This window comes from Aquarana catesbeiana, linkage group LG01 (assembly GCF_042186555.1).
Source record: "Aquarana catesbeiana isolate 2022-GZ linkage group LG01, ASM4218655v1, whole genome shotgun sequence".
Classification (NCBI taxonomy): Eukaryota; Metazoa; Chordata; class Amphibia; order Anura; family Ranidae; genus Aquarana; species Aquarana catesbeiana.
Genome location: NC_133324.1, coordinates 971,361,854 through 971,382,640, shown reverse-complemented (window position 1 = coordinate 971,382,640; position 20,787 = coordinate 971,361,854). Strand labels below are relative to the sequence as shown.

Below are 20,787 nucleotides of genomic sequence, written 5' to 3'. Positions count from 1 at the left end.
CTGTACACACTCAGCTGACCCCCCCCCACACACACACACACACACACACACACACACACACACACCTGTACACACTCAGCTGACCCCCCCACACACACACACACACACCTGTACACACTCAGCTGACCCCCCCCCCCACACACACACACACACACACACACACCTGTACACACTCAGCTGACCCCCCCACACACACACCTGTACACACTCAGCTGCCCCCTGTTCATGCGCACCTGTACACACTCAGCTGACACACACACACACACACACACACCTGTACACTCACCTGCCCCCACACACACCTGTACACAAACAGCCTCCTCCCTTTACTTGTACTCACAGCCCCCACATGTTAAGGTGGTCTTCCCAGTCCCAGGTCCTGTTTCTACATGTCCCTGTGAGACACAAGAGGATCTTCAATCCAAAATATAGTACTGGCAGTACACACGAGGGGAGCACATGCAGGAAGCAGCCAGAGGTGGCAGTAAAGAGCCCGATTGTAAGCTGAATAACACAGAGCAGCAGCTGCTGACACGCACGAATATAGAGAGCCAGCCACGACTACAGAGTAACCTCCCTGTCTTGTCCCATCCTGATAGCTGGCCTGACACCCCCCAATCTGTGGCACGCGGGGCGGACCCCCCCCATAGGTACGCCACTGCTAACAGCAAAAAACAATTCTGCAGTGCAGACAGACAGCAAAATAATAAAACCCACACTGTCTCACTAATGGAAGTGGAAGGAAAAAGGAATCTTCTTCCTTTTTTTCTATAACTACCGCATTTATTTTTTTCCCTGAAAATCGGGTGCAAATAACGTGTGCGTGTTATACACCGATACCTTCATTGGGCTGCCTCGGAGGGGAAGGGGGGGGGGCGGGACAAGCGCCGTCAGATTACATACAGCGAGGATCTGTTTACTCGGCAGCCTCTGTAATACAATGTCCTGTCTCCTGGACTGGCATTGGACCACTGTTCTGTCTATCATAGGAGCTGGTCCAGAGGCAGGACTTCATAATAAAGAGGCCGCCAAGTAAACAGAAGATCCTTGCTCTATGTAATCTGATGTGAGGCTACAGATGGTCACTGACCAGGCTGCAATGGTGAGGCTACAGATGGGCACTGATCAGGCTGCAATGGTGAGGCTACAGATGGGCACTGACCAGGCTGCAATGGTGAGGCTACAGATGGGCACTGATCAGGCTGCAATGGTGAGGCTACAGATGGGCACTGATCAGGCTGCAATGGTGAGGCTACAGATGGGCACTGATCAGGCTGCAATGGTGAGGCTACAGATGGGCACTGATCAGGCTGCAATGGTGAGGCTACAGATGGGCACTGATCAGGCTGCAATGGTGAGGCTACAGATGGGCACTGATCAGGCTGCAATGGTGAGGCTACAGATGGGCACTGATCAGGCTGCAATGGTGAGGCTACAGATGGGCACTGATCAGGCTGCAATGGTGAGGCTACAGATGGGCACTGATCAGGCTGCAATGGTGAGGCTACAGATGGGCACTGATCAGGCTGCAATGGTGAGGCTACAGATGGGCACTGATCAGGCTGCAATGGTGAGGCTACAGATGGGCACTGCTCAGGCTGCAATGGTGAGGCTGCAGATATGATACCATACCATAAAATGTTGCTACTTGTGTCCCATCATATGCCACCACTTGTGCCCATCATATGCCACCCCTTGTGCCCATCATATGCCGTCACTTGTGCAACATCAAATGTCACCACTTGTGCCCATCATATGCCACCACTTGTGCCCATCATATGCCGTCACTTGTGCAACATCAAATGTCACCACTTGTGCCCCATCATATGCCACCACTTGTGCACCATCAAATGTCGCCACTTGTACCCCATCATATGCCGTCACTTGTGCCCCATCAAATGCAGCCACTTGTGCCCATTATATGCCGCCACTTGTGTCTCATCATATACCACCACTTGTGCACCATCATATGCCACCCCTTGTGCCCATCATATGCAACCACTTGTGCTCCATTAAATGCAGCCACTTGTGTCCCATCATATGCCGCCACTGTGCACCATCAAATGCCGCCACTGTGCACCATCAAATGCTGTCACTTGTGCCCATTTAATGCAACCACTTGAGCCCATCATATGCAGCCACTTGTGCCCATCAAATGCAGCCACTTGTGCCCCATCAAATGCCACCGCTTGTGCCCCATCAAGTGCTATCACTTGTGCCCCATCAAATGCTATCACTTGTGCCCCATCAAATGCAGCCACTTGTGCCCCATCAAATGCCATCACTTGTGCCCCATCAATGCAGCCACTGTGACCCTCGCCCACCAGCTGTCTGCCCAGCACTTACCTCATCTTAGTGGTGGGTCAGGCAGAGGGTGACGGCGGCGAGCTGTGAGCTGTGAGACGACTCCTGTGTCCTCCATGCTTCCCCCTCTTCTGTTCTTCCATTCTAATAGGGACGCCTGTGCTTCAGCCAATCAGGTGCCGAGTATCAGACTGTCACTTCCTGATTGGCGGAGAGGCAATTCAGTGTTAGAAAAGCAAATATTCACGCATCTGGGTGGACTTCAAGCGCAATGCTCTGCGCACCAAGTCCACCTTTTTTGAAGCCTATTAGAGCCTATGTCTCTAATTAGGTGCTTCAAAAAAAAACAATCCGCCGCTGTAATTCAGGCACCTGGCGTCCAAAACGGGTCCAGACACCTGAATAGGGGGTCACAGCGGCTGCCATGGATAAATTCATGCAATGCATGAATCTATCCATTAGCCATATAGGGGGGTGGCGTGACAGAGGGGGCGGCGCCCGTGCGCCCTTAATGGAGGGGCCACCCCTGCTTTTGGGAGAATGTGTTGTGGACAGATGAATCAAAATGACAGCTTTTTGGTAAATCCCATCATTCTACTGTTTTCAGAAAAAGAAATGAGGCCTTTAACCACTTGCCAACCATCCGCCGCAGTTGTACTGCATCAGAATGGCACGGCTGGGCGAAAGAACATCATGTAACGTCACTTCACCCTGAGGCCACTAGGGGGCGCACGCGCCCCCCTCCCGCTCACCCCCCGAGCCGGGTCACGATCAACGGGGCACGCGAAGAACCGGGATCTCTGTGTGTAAAAACACACAGTTTCTGATTCTCTGAGGGGAGAACAGAGAGATCATCTGTTCATACAGAGTATGAACAGCGATCTGTCATCTCCCCTGCACAGTCCCCTCCCACCTTCAGTTAGAATCATCTCCCAGGGAACACACTTAACCGCTTGATCGCCCCCTAGTGTTAACCCCTTCACTGCCAGTGACATTTTTACAGTAATCAATGCATTTTCTATAGCACTGATCGCTGTATTAATGCCAATGGTCCCAAAAATGTGTCCGATGTGTCCGCCATAATGTCGCAGTTCCGATAGAAAATCGCTGATCGCCGCCATTACTAGTAAAAAAAAAAAAAATAGTAATAAAAATGCCATAAAACTATCCCCTATTTTGTAGACGCTATAACTTTTGCGCAAACCAATCTATATATACGCTTATTGTGATTTTTTTGTTACCAAAAATATGTAGAAGAATACATATCGGCCTAAACCGAGGAAAAAAATTGTTTTTTATATATATTTTTGGGGGATATTTATTATAGCAAAAAGTAAAAAATAATGTGTTTTTTTCAAAATTGTTGCTCTTTCTTTGTTTATAGCGTAAAAAAATAAAACCGCAGAGGTGATCAAATACCACCAAAAGAAAGCTCTATTTGTGGGGAAAAAAAGATGTCAATTTTGTTTGGGTGCCACGTCGTGCAACCGTGCAATTGTCAGTTAAATTGACGTAGTGCCGAATTGCAAAAAGTGCTCTGGTCAGGAAAGGGGGTAAAATCTTCCGGGGCTTAACTGGTTAAAGAAAATAATCCTATCAAACGTGGTGGAGGTTCACTGATGTTTTGGGGTTGCTTTGCAGCTTCAGGCACTGAGTGTCTTGACCGTGTGCATGGCCTTAGGAAATCTGAAGACTACCAAAGAATTCTGGGGTGCAGTATAAGGCCTCGTGTCAGACAGTTGGGTCTCCATCAAAGGTTGTGGGTCTTACAGCAGGACAATGACCCAAAGCACACTTCAAAAAGCACCCAGAAATGGTTTAAGGCAAAATGCTGGAGGGTACTGAACTGGCCAGCAACAAGTTCAGATCTAAATCAGTGGTGCAGTGGTTAGCACTCTTGCCTAGCAGTAAAAAGGGTCACTGGTTCGAATCCCAACCACGACACTACCTGCCTGGAGTTTGCATGTTCTCCCTGTGCCTGCGTGGGTTTCCTCCAGGTACTCTGGTTTCCTCCCACACTCCAAAGACATGCTGGTAGGTTAATTGGCTTCTGTCCAAAATTGGCCCTAGTATATGAATGGGGACATTTGATTGAGGGTAGGGACTGATGTGAGTGTGCGATGTACAGGGTTAGGAACAAGGGTCAGGGTTGTAAACACACACTCACTCAGGTTGAACTGGATGGACTGGTGTCTTTATTCAACCTTACTAACTATGTAACTATGTATGTAAATCCCACAGAGCACCTGTGGAGAGATCTCAGAACAGCAGTTGGGAAAAGGAACCCTTCCAATCTGAGAGACCCGGAGCAGTTGGCAAAAGAAGAGTGGTCCCAAACTCCAGTAGAGGGGTATAAGAAACTCATTGATGGTTACAGCAAATGATTTTAGCTATTTTTTCAAAGGGGTGTGCCACCAAATATCAAATTGAGGGTGCCAATAATTTTGTCCAGTCCATTTTTTGAGTTTTATGTGGAATGTGTCAGATTTGGCTTTTTGTTTCTCCACTTTTTTGTGTCATACCAATATAAGCATGAGAATGCCGAAACATTTATAATTGCAACAATTTTCTGGGTGAAGTGGTGCATTATCAGACAGAAACGCAGGCGTTTGTGAGAAAAGTCCTGGACAACCGCACTCAAAATGATAATTGCCTTTATTAATAAAATCAACAAAAATACATGCCACAGCAAGAAGTACAGGGAAGCTGACGCGTTTCACACTACAGTTAGTGCTTAATCATGATGGGCTATGATTAAGCACTAACTGTAGTGTGAAACGCGTCAGCTTCTCTGTACTTCTTGCTGTGGCATGTATTTTTGTTGATTGTATTAATAAAGGCGATTATCATTTTGAGTCTGGCTGTCCAGGACTTTTCTCACAAACTCATTGTTACAAGCATTGCCGGCAGCTGAGGCTTCTAGTCTGGAGGAGAGGTTGCTGACTGACCTTCTTAGAGCGGTGATCCGCTAGATTATTATTTTTTATATATATATATATATATATATATATATATATATATATATATTTAAGGTACCCATGTAGTACCATCAATCTACGCAGTGCTCACACACACCCACCCCCAAGGGGTCTGCAATCCAAGGTCCCCAACTCACACCCATTCACCAGAGCCAATTTTTTGGACAGAAGCCAATAAACCTACCTCTTTGGAGTGTGGGAGGAAACCGGAGAACCCGGAGGAAACCCACGCAGGCACAGGGAGAACACGCAAACTCCAGGCAGGTAGTGTCGTGGTTGGGATTCGAACCAGCGACCCTATTGCTGCGAGGTGAGAGTGCTATCCACTACACCACTGTGCTGCCCTTCTAGAAATGCAGGCGTGCCAATATTTTTTGGCCATGACTGTACATAAAGCCATTCAAAAATAAGTGTGTGTGTATATATATATATTATAAGGTGGTAGACAGGCACAAACTGGTAGTGGTAACATTTAACCATGCATGAGACACCCAGGAATCAGTCCAAGCAGGCTTGCCCAGCACTTTTATTTAGCAAGGCAGTAAGCCAGGGGCTTGCAGTCAGGGGAGGCAGGTGAGGCAAAGTCTCACCTGCCATTAACAATAAAAAAAAAATACCCAAACCCCCCCCCAAAAAAAAGATCGAGGGTCATAGCTTGGCGACCTGGGGTCACAGAGACCCCAAATTTGGGGGGTAGGTAGCCTAAGTCCTACCCCACCACTGATCCAAATTTGGTTCCAGCGATATGGGGCTCCTTGCGCAGCCTGTCAGAAGCTACATACAGAGAGGCGAATACTACCTTGGAGGTCCTTTTCCTCAATTTAGCTCCTAAGTCCCTAAAATCGTTCTTTAGGACACTCCATCTGCCTCTGACGCCAACTTGCACCATGACAGCCGGGTCTTCCCCAGCCCCTCCCAGTAATCTGTCCACAAGATCCGTGATGTGCCGAACCCGAGCGCCCGGTAGACAACATACAGTTCGGCGCTTCAGGTCTTGGTTACAGATTGCCCTCTCTGTCCTTCTAAGAATTGAGTCCCCTACCACCAGAATCTGTCTTTCCTTTCCCTTCGCTGCCCCCCCACTCTCACTGGAGGAGTTCTTCCCCCGGCAGCTAGGAGAGTCCCTCAGCTCCAGCAGTGCTGGTCCCTGACTGGTTTCACCAATGACACTCAATGGAGCGTACTTATTGGGATGCTCCAGTCCTGGATCGGCCTTCCTGGCACTTTCCCCTCTACCCCTCCTGACTGTCACCCATCTACTCTTTGCTAGTGCCTGCACCTCTTTGTCTCCACCCGCCTCTGTGCTGGCCCCTGCTGGCACCTGCCGTGTACGTTCCTGGCTCACCTTTAGTATGGAGGGACTTGCTTACCCAGATTCAGAACCTGGGCTTCCAGGGAAACAATGTACAGCAGTATTCGTCCTCGATCGGATGATCAAGGAACGCATACATGCAGCAAGATGTACAAAGAGTTGCCTCTCCACACCCGCCGGGCATCGTACCTATTAAATTTAGTGAGGATTGGGGATTATACCCTGTCCAAATTACCTAACAACTAGCTTTCTGGCACTAATACTTAAGACAATACACAGGTACACAACAAGACAATACACAGGTACACAACAAGACAATACACAGGTACACAACAAGACAATACACAGGTACTCGCAGACCTACGTGCACCCGCAGACCACTCGCAGACCTACATGCAGACCTACGTGCACTCGCAGACCTACGTGCACTCGCAGACCACTCACAGACCTACGTGCATTTGCAGACCTCTGTGCACTCGCAGACCTACGTGCATTCGCAGACCTACGTGCACTCGCAGGCCACTCGCAGACCTATGTGAACTCGCAGACCTACGTGCATTCGCAGACCTACGTGCACTCACAGACCACTCGCAGACCTACGTGCACTCACAGACCACTCGCAGACCTACGTGCACTCGCAGACCTACGTGCACTCGCAGACCACTCGCAGACCTACGTGCACTCGCAGACCTACGTGCACTCGCAGACCACTCACAGACCTACGTGCACTCGCAGACCTATGTGCACTCGCAGGCACTGGCAGACCTATGTGCACTCGCAGACCTACGTGCACTCGCAGACCACTCGCAGACCTACGTGCACTCGCAGACCACTCGCAGACCTACGTGCATTCGCAGACCTACGTGCACTCGCAGGCCACTCGCAGGCCTACGTGCGCTCGCAGACCTACGTGCATTCGCAGACCACACGCAGACCTACGTGCACTCGCAGACCTACGTGCACTCGCAGGCCACTCGCAGACCTACGTGCATTCGCAGACCTACGTGCACTCGCAGACCTACGTGCATTCGCAGACCACACGCAGACCTACGTGCACTCGCAGACCTACGTGCACTCGCAGGCCACTCGCAGACCTACGTGCACTCGCAGGCCACTCGCAGACCTACGTGCAATCGCAGACCTACGTGCACTCGCAGGCCACTCGCAGACCTACGTGCACTCGCAGGCCTACATGCACTCCCGGGCGTACGTGCACTCACAGACCACTCGCAGACCTACGTGCAATCGCAGACCTACGTGCAATCGCAGACCTACGTGCAATCGCAGACCTACGTGCACTCGCAGGCCACTCGCAGACCTACGTGCACTCGCAGACCACTCACAGACCTACGTGCATTTGCAGACCTCTGTGCACTCGCAGACCTACGTGCATTCGCAGACCTACGTGCACTCGCAGGCCACTCGCAGACCTATGTGAACTCGCAGACCTACGTGCATTCGCAGACCTACGTGCACTCACAGACCACTCGCAGACCTACGTGCACTCGCAGACCTACGTGCACTCACAGACCACTCGCAGACCTACGTGCACTCGCAGACCTACGTGCACTCGCAGACCACTCGCAGACCTACGTGCACTCGCAGACCTACGTGCACTCGCAGACCACTCACAGACCTACGTGCACTCGCAGACCTATGTGCACTCGCAGGCACTGGCAGACCTATGTGCACTCGCAGACCTACGTGCACTCGCAGACCACTCGCAGACCTACGTGCACTCGCAGACCACTCGCAGACCTACGTGCATTCGCAGACCTACGTGCGCTCGCAGACCTACGTGCATTCGCAGACCACACGCAGACCTACGTGCACTCGCAGACCTACGTGCACTCGCAGGCCACTCGCAGACCTACGTGCACTCGCAGGCCACTCGCAGACCTACGTGCATTCGCAGACCTACGTGCACTCGCAGACCTACGTGCACTCGCAGACCTACGTGCACTCGCAGGCCACTCGCAGACCTACGTGCACTCGCAGGCCACTCGCAGACCTACGTGCACTCGCAGGCCACTCGCAGACCTACGTGCACTCGCAGGCCACTCGCAGACCTACGTGCACTCGCAGGCCACTCGCAGACCTACGTGCACTCACAGACCTACATGCATTCGCAGACCTACGTGCACTCGCAGACCACTCGCAGACCTACGTGCACTCGCAGACCTACGTGCACTCGCAGACCACTCGCAGACCTACGTGCACTCCCAGACCTACGTGCACTCGCAGACCACTCGCAGACCTACGTGCACTCGCAGACCTACGTGCACTCGCAGACCTACGTGCACTCGCAGACCTACGTGCACTCGCAGGCCACTCGCAGACCTACATGCACTCGCAGGCCACTCGCAGACCTACGTGCACTCACAGGCCACTTGCAGACCTACGTGCACTCACAGGCCACTTGCAGACCTACGTGCACTCGCAGACCTACGTGCACTCGCAGGCCACTCGCAGACCTACGTGCACTCGCAGGCCTACATGCACTCCCGGGCCTACATGCACTCACAGACCACTCGCAGACCTACGTGCAATCGCAGACCTACGTGCACTCGCAGGCCACTCGCAGACCTACGTGCACTCGCAGGCCTACATGCACTCCCGGGCGTACGTGCACTCACAGACCACTCGCAGACCTACGTGCAATCGCAGACCTACGTGCAATCGCAGACCTACGTGCAATCGCAGACCTACGTGCACTCGCAGGCCACTCGCAGACCTACGTGCAATCGCAGACCTACGTGCAATCGCAGGCCACTCGCAGACCTACGTGCACTCGCAATACACAAGTATACAGTACACAATACACAAGTACTAACGATCAACACACACTACTCAGACAACACTCATGTACTCACACTACACAGGTACTATGACCCAGAGGCGTAACTAGAACCTTCAGGGCCCCGGTGCAAGAAACAATGATGAGCCCCCCCCCTTCCATCCGAGCTCCAGGCTTCAAATTTTGGGAGGGCATCCATGGACATCCTCCCGAAACCGTGCTTCCCGCATGCCCCCTGGGACGTGCATCCAGCGCCATCACAGTGGCTCTTTACCATGTGATGTCATCTGATCACATGTAAACAGGTTATTTGCAGGTTATCCGCAGCCCTTTCCTCCCGTGCTATGTCTGTGTGAGGAAAGGACTGCCATTAACTGTCAAGAATGTCAGTAAATTGTTTACACTGATAATCAGTGCCCCAATCATCAGTGCCATGTATCAGTGCCCATCAATGCCACCTATCAGTGCCCATCAATGCCACCTACAAGTGTTACCTATCAGTGCTCATTAATGCTGCCTATTAGTGCCCATCAAATCTGCCTATCAGCACCACCTATCAGTGCTCATTATTGCAGCGTCCATCCATGCCACCTATCGGTACTCTTCAATACTGCCCATCAGTGCCCATCAATACTGCCTTAGTTCTGCCTATCAGTGTTCCTCAGTGCCCATCTGTGCAGCCTATGAGTTCTGCCTATCAGTGCTCATCAATGCCCATCAATGCCTCCTATCAGTGCAGCCTATCAGTGCCCCCTTTCAGTGCCTCCTATCAGTGCCCCTATCAGTGCCTTCTTAGTGCCCCCTATCAGTGCCTCCCTTCAGTGCTCATCGGTAAATCCCATTGGTGCCTCCCATCGGTGCCCCCTATCAATGCTCATCAGTAAATCCTATCAGTGCCTCCCATCGGTGCCCCCTATCAGTGCCCCCTAGTGCCTTCTCAGTGCCCCCCATCAGTGCCTCCTATCATTGCCCACCAGTGCCTCCCATCAGTGCCCCCTATCACTGCCTCCCTTCAGTGCCCATCAGTGCCCCCTATCACTGCCTCCCTTCAGTGCCCATCAGTGTCCCCTATCAGTGCCTCCCATCGGTGTACCCTATCAGTGCCTCCCATCGGTGTACCCTATCAGTGCCTCCCTTCAGTGCCCATCAGTGTCCCCTATCAGTGCCTCCCATCGGTGTACCCTATCAGTGCCTCCCATTGGTGCCCCCTATCAGTGCCTCCCTTCAGTGCCCCCTATCAGTGCCTCCTATCAGTGCCTCCCTTCAGTGCCCCCTATCAGTGTCCCCTATCAGTGCCTCCCATCGGTGTACCCTATCAGTGCCTCCCATCGGTGTACCCTATCAGTGCCTCCCATCGGTGTACCCTATCAGTGCCTCCCATCGGTGTACCCTATCAGTGCCTCCCCTTCAGTGCTCATCAGTAAATCTTATCAGTGCCCCCTATCAGTGCCCAACAGAGTCCTCTATCAGAGTCCTCTGTCTTCTCAGGACAGCACGACTCTGAGCGGAGAGCGTGTCTCTCCTGTGGCATCACTAGGGTTGGTGTCACCCGGTGAGGAAAAAAATTGGTGTCACCCCCCTCCACCAACTATAGCCCCCCCTCAGTACAGACCCCCCTCCACTAACTGCAGACCCCCTCTCAGTATAGACCCCCCACTAAGTACAGACCCCCCTCTCACAGTATAGATCCTCCTCACTAAGTACAGACCCCATCCATCAGTATAGCCCCCCTCATTGCAGACCCCCATCTATCAGTATAGACCCCCCTCAGTGCAGACCCTCATCTATCAGTATAGACCCCCCTCTATCACTATAGACCCCAGTGTAGACCCCCCTCCATCATTGCAGACCCCCCTCCATCAGTGCAGACCTCCCCTCCATCAGTGCAGACCCCCCTCCATCAGTTCACATCCTCCCCCTCAGTACAGACCTCCCCTCCATCAGTGCAGACCCCCCTCCATCAGTTCACATCCCCCCTCAGTACAGACCCCCCCCTCCATCAGTGCAGACCTCCCCTCCCTCATTGCAGACCCCCCTCCATCAGTTCACACCCCCCCAGTACAGACCCCCCTCCATCAGTGCAGACCTCCCCTCCCTCATTGCAGACACCCCCTCCATCAGTTCACACCCCCCTCATTACAGACCCCCCTCCATCAGTGCAGGCCCCCTCATTGCAGACCACCCCCCTCCATTAGCACACACCCCCCCTCAGTGCAGACCCCCATCAATGCAGACCCCAATCAGTGCAGACCCCCCTCCCTCCATCAATGCAGACCCCCCTCAGTGCAGACCCCCACCTCATCAATGCAGACCCCCCTCAGTGCAGACCCCCACCTCATCAATGCAGACCCCCCCTTAGTGCACACCCCCACCTCATCAATGCAGACCCCACCTTAGTGCAGACCCCCACCTCATCAATGCAGACCCCCCCTCAGTGCAGACCCCCACCTCATCAATGCAGACCCCCCCCACAGTGCAGACCCCCACCCCATAGTGTTCCCCCAGCACATGTCTATTTGCATACAAACTTTACAGACCTCAGAACAGCGTTCTCCCTCTGACTCCTCCTCCTCCTCCCCCTCCGTAACCAGAGAGGAGGGGGGAGGCGGCTTCGGTCCGCTCTGCTGTACGCCTGTGTGTCTCTCATCTAACAGCAGAGTAGGGCTGCAACTAACGATTATTGTCATAATCGATTAGTTGGCCGATTATTGTTTCGATTAATCGATTAATCGGTTAATAACCTTAAAAAAAAGTGTGGTGCATAATTTAGTTAATATGTAAAGTTTTAAAAAAAGGCAATTTATTCTTAAATATCTCTATGCATTGGTGAATATAAGTAACCAACTATATGGTTAGGGAGCAAAATATCTAATCCACTCTGAGAATAACAGACAGAAGAGATATTCTGTACATACTATTAGAGGAGATATACTGTATATACTATTAGGAGAGATATACTGTATATACTATTAGAGGAGAGATATACTGTATATACTATTAGAGGAGAGATATACTGTATATACTATTAGAGGAGAGATATACTGTATATACTATTAGAGGAGAGATATACTGTATATACTATTAGAGGAGATATACTGTATATACTATTAAAGGGTGAATCTGGTAAATATCATCAGACTCAGAGATCTATTTTTTATTTAAAAAACAAACAATGTCTTCCCCGACAAATGACAAAAAATGTCATTTTAAGAACGTTCGTTCGATTTTCTAATTGTTAGTGGGGTCAAAATCGAATTGTCAAAGGATCTGCGGGAAAAGGTAGTTGAACTGTAAGAAAAACAGGAAAGGGATATAAAAAGATATCCAAGGAATTGAGAATGCCAATCAGCAGTGTTCAAACTCTAATCAAGAAGTGGAAAATGAGGGGTTCTGTTAAAACCAAACCACGGTCAGGTAGACCAACTGAATGTATTTATTTATTTAATTTATTTACAGTAGAGATTATTTGCTCTATTTGTACTATAAAGAGCTCATTTTAGTTCATTTTTTAACCCCATTATGTTACTGGCCGATTAATCGATTATGAAAATAGTAATCGATTAATTTCATAATCGATTAGTTGTCGATTAATCGATTAGTTGTTTCAGCCCTACAGCAGAGAGACACCGGCATTGTTTGTTTTATTTCCCTGCTCTCCGTGTGTCCTCTCTCTCGCATGGCATGACAGAGGACACACAGCTGATCTCCCCCCTCCCCTCTCTGTGTGCTCCGCGGGCAGTCAAGTGTGAAGCTAAGGAGCTCACATTTCCCGCGGAGCACACAGAGAGGGGAGGGGGGAGATCAGCTGTGTGTCCTCTGTCATGCCATGCGAGAGAGAGGACACACGGAGAGCAGGGAAATAAAACAAACAATGCCGGTGTCTCTCTGCTGTTAGATGAGAGACACGCTCAGCCTAAGAGCGCTTTAGGGAGCAACCCCGCTGGGCCCCCTCCCCCCAGAGTGGCGGAATGCCGGGCCCCGTCGCAACTGCGACTGTTGCGACCACGGTAATTCCGCCACTGCTATGACCCCTGTTATAACCTCCTGTTTTAACTCACCACTTAGACTGGTTCCACTTACACAGAGTTCCAACAGCCTCACGAATGAGAAGGCTCAGTATTAGTCCTATACCAGGTTATATAGGCCTCAAGCACCTGTGAGCAATTAACCACTCCCCTTAATTGGTAGCCTGAAGGAACCAAAGAAAAAAAAAAAAAAAAAGCTATTTAAAAAAGTGACAGAAAAAGGTGATAGAAAACCTAAAAGGAAAAGCCCCAAAAATGCAACCCAGCAATCAAAAAGCAAGACTTTTTCCCTCTCCACTCAAGACCCCCCTCTGGTTTTAACTCACCACTTAGACTGGTTCCACTTACACAGAGTTCCAACAGCCTCACAAATGGGCAGGCTCAGTATGAGTCCTACACCAGGTTATATAAAAACATACTTTCAATGTTTTGATCTTTTTTCCAAATGTCTGTGACCAGTTGTTTTCAGGGCTATTTAAAAATGGGGAATTTTATGGGTGTGACTACAAATGATGATGTGGGCTTGTGGGTGTGGTTAAAAGTGGGCATGCCCAGTAGGGTGTACCAGATTTCATTTTAAAAATCTGGTAACCGTGGCTCATTCCTCCATATTTTTATAGGCCCGTTAAATGTATATATCAAAAATGAATAAAAATGGACCCGAACAAACACAATACACAAATCACAAGTATAAGTTTCATGTAGAGATCATCAGGGGAAATGTATTAAAACTGGAGCACACATAATCTGGTGCAGCTGTGCATGGTAACCAATCGGCGTCCAGGTTTTATTGTCAAAGCTCCATTGAACAAGCTGAAGTTAGATGCTGTTTTTTTGTGTGTGAATGCGCTGCTCCCATCTAAACACCCTTTTCAATGATCATATACCCTACCTATTACTTATCAAATAAACTCAAGTACAACATATGCATGTGAAATTTCCCACATATGACTAAACACATATATCAAAAACCAATGACATATATCACATAATTGGCCAAAGTCCCCCAAATACATGCTTGTAAGTCTTCTATCAATTGCCGTGATTAGCGTGCTCCTGTGTTCCTTCAATATACATAAAGTGACTTTGTGCTCCACCACCACCCTTATGTGATTATCCACTCACCAGAAGCTTCCTGATGATGCATACGATGATGCGAAACGCGTAGAGGCTGCTGGGAGTTTTCTGACCCACGTGACCGGAAACGGCCGTGGATGGTGAGGACGCGAACGGAGACGAGGGGTGGAACGCAAACGGAGCACGGAGGTCGCACATTACACATAGGCGAACCAGGCCACAGTTCCTACACCTGTCCCTAACTGCTGGATAAGCTCTGTGCCGGCTCGAGGGCACCTGTAAATGTGAGTGCACATCTTTTTGTTTTGTTTTTACATAATAAACAGTTTTATAACGTTATTGTGCGATGATCGTTTTATCCATATTTTATATGAGGAATACTAAAATCCAATATAGCCATTGAAGAGGTTTTCCGTAAGTGGAGTGGTTATCCCTATGAATGAACCAAAGGTGTATTAATAAAGAAATATCTGGTGAGTGGATAATCTCACAGGTGGTGGTGGAGCACAAAGTCACTTTATGTATATTGAAGGAACACAGGAGCACGCTAATCACGGCAATTGATAGAAGACTTACAAGCATGTATTTGGGGGACTTTGGCCAATTATGTGATATATGTCATTGGTTTTTGATATATGTGTTTAGTCATATGTGGGAAATTTCACATGCATATGTTGTACTTGAGTTTATTTGATAAGTAATAGGTAGGGTATATGATCATTGAAAAGGGTGTTTAGATGGGAGCAGCGCATTCACACACAAAAAAACAACACTTTTAGTCCTTTTCTATGAAAGGTTCTCTGAATGCAGCAGCCAAAGAATCACTATTATATTGATTGCAATATTGTTTTGCGCCGGTGACACACACAATAGTGAAGTTAGATGCTGATTGGCTGCCATGCACAGCTGTAGGTTTAGGAGTTGGGACAAAGGGTGGGCAAGAGGAGCGGCTGCCCTGGGCGCAATGGTTTACTGTAGGGAAGGGGGTGCCTTCCTTCTGTTACAAGGCTCACAGCAGCAGTGATTTTGACAAGCGAGTGGATGTTGATCCCCCTAAGCTTGCACATCATATGGGCAGGTGGTGCGCAGTTTGGCATCTTTGCCCTGGACGCTTGAAGACCTTGTCCCAGCACTGCACAGCTGCACCAGATTCTGGGTGCTCCAGTTTTAGTAAATCCCCTCCTATGATGGAGACCACTGTTGTGCCTATCACCACTATAGAGGACCGGTATTGTATACAATTATTCATATGACCCATTCAAGGACTAGAAGAAAATATTACAGCGCACACATGCAAAAAAGACATTCACCTCCAGCAAGGCTAGTTTACAAACACCTAAACATTTTCAAAAAAACATTATCAAAAATATGGGGATTTGGTCACACCATATTGCTATATGGTGCTAAGCCCACTTACCGCGACAAAGTACCCCAAGATTAGTGGGTCCTACACTATCCATGGAGTGGGAGATCCTGCAGAGATTCAGAGATTCAGAGGTTCAGAGATGCAGGATCTCCCAGTCTATGGATAGTGTAGCACCCACTGATCATGGTGTACTCTGACGCAGTAAGTGGGCTTAGCACCATATAGCAATATGGTGTGACCAAATCCCGATATTTTTGATAATGTTTTTTTGAAAATGTTTAGGTGTTTTTAAACTAGCCTCGCTGGAGGTAAATGTCTTTTTTGCATGTGTGCGCTGTAATATTTTCTTCTACTGTATGGTCTTATGGCTGCACCATCTTTAATCCATTCAAGGACTAGGCACACATTCCCTGAAATATAATCACGGGGGGTACAATGTGTAACTTTGTTTCATTTTTGGCTCTACAGACATCTCCCTGGTGCTTGTTGGAAGATCGATGGAGGGAACTTGCAAGGTGTGTGGTGTGGGGACTCCAATAGATGGAGCTGTGAGAGGAACCTCGTATTAACTGAGCTGAAAAAGAGTTCTTATGACTCCACTCGTGCGAATCTTGAATTTGTTATAGGAAATGAACAATTCTATTGTTACAAACGGAATAGAGACATGTAGGACAAACGTCTGAGAGAAGAGACATCGGCCAATGTATTCCTTCTGAAATCCCCAACAATATTGCAATTATACGCCGATGGTCATCTGGACACACCATACCTGGAGGACTTTGTGATGTCCACCTATCAGGATTAGTCTTCCATATTCCCATCGCCCACGTTCCTGGAATGGGCTCTAAGATGATGGGTGCTGCAGCCACCTCCAGCTGGGAACTGGAACATGCAAAATCAAGTGTAGATATTTACCAACATACCACAGATCCTCAGGATTAAGTTTGAATGTTTTTTTCATTGAAGAATGATCACCTCAAGAACAAAAAAGTGCAACATTTCAGAGCCGGGCAGGATCCCTTTGTCAGGCATGTGGTAGTGTCCTACAATCAGTCCTGGGACAAGGTCATCCATCACCCAGGGCAAAGATTCCAAAATGTGCCCACCCCCCCCATGTGCAAGGGGTCCTCCAGGCAGCACCCCTTTTCAGGCATGTGATAGGGTCCTACAATCAGTCCTGGGACATGGTCATCCAGCACCCAGCCCAAAGATTCCAAAATGCGCCCCCCCCCATGTGCAAGGGGTTCTCCTGGCAGTACCCCTTTTCAGGCATGTGATAGGGTTCTTCTATCAGTCCTGGGACAAGGTCATTCATCACCCAGGGCAAAGACTCCAAAACGGGGCCCCCATTCATGATGGGCAAGGGGTCCTCCAGGCAGGACCCCTTTTCAGGCATGTGATAGGGTCCTACAATCAGTCCTGGGACAAGGTCATCCATCACCCAGGGCAAAGATTCCAAAACTAGCCCCCATTCATGATCTGCAAGGGGTCCTCCAGGCAGGACCCCTTTTCAGGCATGTGATAGGTTCCTACAATCAGTGCTGGGACAAGGTCATCCATCACCCAGGGCAAAGATTTCAAACTGCACCCACCCCCCATGTGCAAGGGGTCCTCCAGGCAGCACTCCTTTGTCAGGCATGTGATAGTGTCCTACAATCAATCCTGGGACATGGTCATCCAGCACCCGGGGCAAAGATTCCAAAACGGGGCCCCCATTCATGATGGGCAAGGGGTCCTCCAGGCAGGTCCCCTTTTCAGGCATGTGATAGGGTCCTACAATCAGTGCTGGGACAAGGTCATCCAGCACCCAGGGAAAATATTCCAAAATGCACCCCTCCCCATGTGCAAGGGGTCCTCCAGGCAGGACCCTTTTTCAGGCATGTGATAGGGTCCTACAATCAGTCCTGGGACATGGTCATCCAGCACCCAGGCAGGACCCCTTTGTCAGGCATGTGGTAGTGTCCTACAATCAGTCCTGGGACAAGGTCATCCAGCACCCAGCGCAAAGATTCCAAACCCCCCCCCCCCCCCCGCTCATGATGTGCAAGCTTTGGGGATCCATCCCCCAGTCACTTGCTTGTCAAAATTACTGCTCCTGTCAGCCTTGCAACAGAAGGAAGGCGCCCCCAGTAAACCATTGCACCCAGAGCACCCGTCCCTCCCGCCCACCCCTTGTCCCCACCCTGCATCATGCATTTATGACAGCTTTGTGGAATGCCTGTGGCTGTGCAGGTAGGTTCTCTTGGGGTGCCGTAATAGACACATTTATTACCACATTACTGTAGCACATTGAGCTAATACTGCATTGTGATGCTATGTGACATATGCTGATGTTTACTAATTCATGTTGGGATTATGATGTCATATCATGTCAGGTGGTGGGTGGGGACATTGTCTTTCTCATTTCTAATTGGTCGATGTTTATTTAAACACTTTGCATGATTGTAGGACACTATCACATGCCTGACAAAGGGGTCCTGCGTGGCTCTAAAATGTTGCATTTTCTTGTTCTTGATGTGATCATTCTTCAATAAAAAAACATTTGGACTTAACCACATGTAAAAATTATATATTTTTTTGCTAGAAAATTACTTAGAACCCCAAATATTATGTATGTATATATATATATATATATCTATATATATATATATATATATATATATAAAGATAATCAGGTGCCGTTTCTGTGGTCCTGAGTCTATTTCGTAGTTGCTATCAGGTTATTATAATATGGGAGACATGTTATCCACATGCCAACCAGCACGCGACGATGTACGTCGGCACAATGGCAGCGGTGGGCAAATAGGCGTACAGGTACGTCCTCTTTAAATCGCGGCATTGTGGTTGAGCGCCCGCCACGTACTCCGTGACCGTGCCTGCAGGTCCCAAGTACTCGATGTCCTCCGTGGGGGGCCGTGATCGTGTCACAGGAGCGGAAGATCGAGGAGATGCCTATGTAAACAAGGCATTTCCCTGTTCTGCCTTGTGACATGACTGTGATCGGGAGCAGTGATCGCTGTCATCTCAGTGGTAGCCCATCCCCCCCCACAGTTAGAATCACTCCCTAGGGCACACTTAACCCTCTTGATCGCCCCCTAGTGGTTAACCCCTTCCCTGCCAGTGTCATTTACACAGTAATCAGTGCATTTTTATAGCACTGATCGCTGTATAAATGTCAATGGTCCCAAAATAGCGTCACAAGTGTCCGATGTGTCCGCCATAATGTTGCAGTAACAATAAAAATCGCAGATCACCGCCATTACTAATAAAAAAAAATAATAATAAAAATGCCATAAATCTATCCCCTATTTTGTAGACGCTATAACTTTTGCGCAAACCAATCAATATACACTTATTGCAATTTTTTTTTTTTTTTTTACCAAAAATTTGTAGAAGAATAAATATTGGCCTAAACTGAGAAAGAAATTTGTTTTTTTATGTATTTTTTGTGTATATTTTTTATAGCAAAAAGTAAAAATATTGCTTTTTATTCAAAATTGTCGCTCTTTTTTTTGTTTATAGCGCAAAAAATAAAAACCGCAGAGGTGATCAGATACCACCAAAAGAAAGCTCTATTTGTGGGAAAAAAAGGACGTCAATTTTGTTTGGGTACAATGTCGCACGACCACGCAATTGTCAATTAAAATGACGCAGTGCCGTATTGCAAAAAGTGCTCTGGTCAGGAAGGGGGTAAATCCAACCGGGGGTAAATTTGTTAAAGTTGAGGTTGTGACTTTAGGCGGGAGTAGTCTTTTCTGCCTTTGGTTTGATTGTGCAGTTCTATGCCGGTATGTTATTAGAAAATGTGTCACCGTCATGGCCCCTGATGACATCATGTATGATGAAACGCGTAGGTGAGACGTGCGAGAAGGTATTTGTACACTCATGCATATGTAAGTATTTGTTTTATTAAATATTAGCTTGATTTACCTGCACTATAGGAGGTGAGCGTTTTTCTTTTGCATGTCATCTGGAAAACATACGTTTCCATAGGGTTATGCCGCGTACACACGAGCGGACTTCTCGTCGGACTGAACTCCGAAGGACGAAGCGGACTTGCCTACACACGATCACACCAAAGTCCGATCGTTTTGAACGTGATGACGTAAGACCGGACTAGAAAAGGAGGTTCAATAGCCAATAGCTGCCCTTGCGTCGTTTTTGGTCCGTCAGACTAGCATACAGACGAACGGTTTGTTCGAGAGGAACTGAGTCCGTCGGAAAGATTTGAAACATGTTCTATTTCTAAGGTCCATCAGATTTTTTGACTGAAAAGGTCCGATGAAGCCCGCACATGATCGAATTGTCCGACGGATTCGTTCCGTCTGACCTCTGATGCCGAAAAGTCCGGTCGTGTGTACACGGCATTACAATAGATTATACGGCTGGCTGATCCCTCCAAATACCTGTGAGAAGGTTCATCCATTTATTGCAGATCTGTGGTGGAAGGGGCATCCCGGAGGAAATGTTTCTTTTGGATATGGGCAACAGACTATTTCTGATTGCACTATTCACTTCTTAGCATGGACTGAATTCTAATTTATTGGAGTATTTCATTTCTATTTACATATAATTTATTGGAATATTTTGCAGTGGAGAAAAATAACGATTTGACCCTCTGCAGATCGTATAAGTTTGCCTCACAAAGAAATGAAGGGTCTATCATTTTTATCATAGGTGTATTTTATATGATAGAGACAAAATATCAACCAAACATCCAGAAAAAAAAATAACATGATACAAATGTTATAAATGGAGTTGCAGTTCAGGAAGTAAAATAAGTATTTGATCCCCAAGCAAAACATGACTTAGTACTTGGGGGAGAAACCCTTGTTGGCAGGGCTGGTGCAAGGATTTGTTGGCACCCTAGGCGAAACCTCATTTTGCCGCCAACCGCTTGGCTCCATCCTGACTCCACCCTCTTTTCC

The 20,787-nt window shown here is 48.6% G+C and overlaps 1 long non-coding RNA gene across 1 annotated transcript in view; it reads left to right on the top strand.

Annotated features, from left to right (window-relative positions):
- LOC141126883 (uncharacterized) overlaps nt 1-19,349 on the top strand; it is a 28,044-nt gene extending 8,695 nt beyond the window's left edge. Inside the window, exon 2 of the long non-coding RNA XR_012241456.1 lies at nt 16,328-19,349. This is a non-coding gene — a long non-coding RNA (uncharacterized lncRNA). The remainder of the gene's footprint in view (nt 1-16,327) is intronic.
- The last annotated feature ends 1,438 nt before the right edge of the window (nt 19,350-20,787 follow it).